The sequence below is a fragment of the Salvelinus fontinalis genome, chromosome 1 (assembly GCF_029448725.1).
Source record: "Salvelinus fontinalis isolate EN_2023a chromosome 1, ASM2944872v1, whole genome shotgun sequence".
In the NCBI taxonomy this organism is placed as follows: Eukaryota; Metazoa; Chordata; class Actinopteri; order Salmoniformes; family Salmonidae; genus Salvelinus; species Salvelinus fontinalis.
Window position 1 is genome coordinate 69632355 of NC_074665.1, and position 297 is coordinate 69632651.

Genomic DNA, 297 nt, shown 5'->3' on the forward strand with positions numbered 1-297 from the left:
GGGAAGACGTAAGAAGTGTCCGTATAGTCATAGCAACGACAGTGCCCGTTTAAATGACTTCAGAAAAGTGGCCAACGTTTCTCAAATCTGACTCCATGTCAGGGAAATTGCTGTAGAATGGGCTCTGTTCCACTTAGAGACAAAATTTCAACTCCTATAGAAACTATAGACTGTTTTCTATCCAATAATAATAATAATATGCATATTGTACGATCAAGGATTTTGTGGGAAGCCGTTTAAAAAATTAGCCACATTAGCATAAATAGTCTAAACAGCGCCCCCATCCCCAACAGGTTA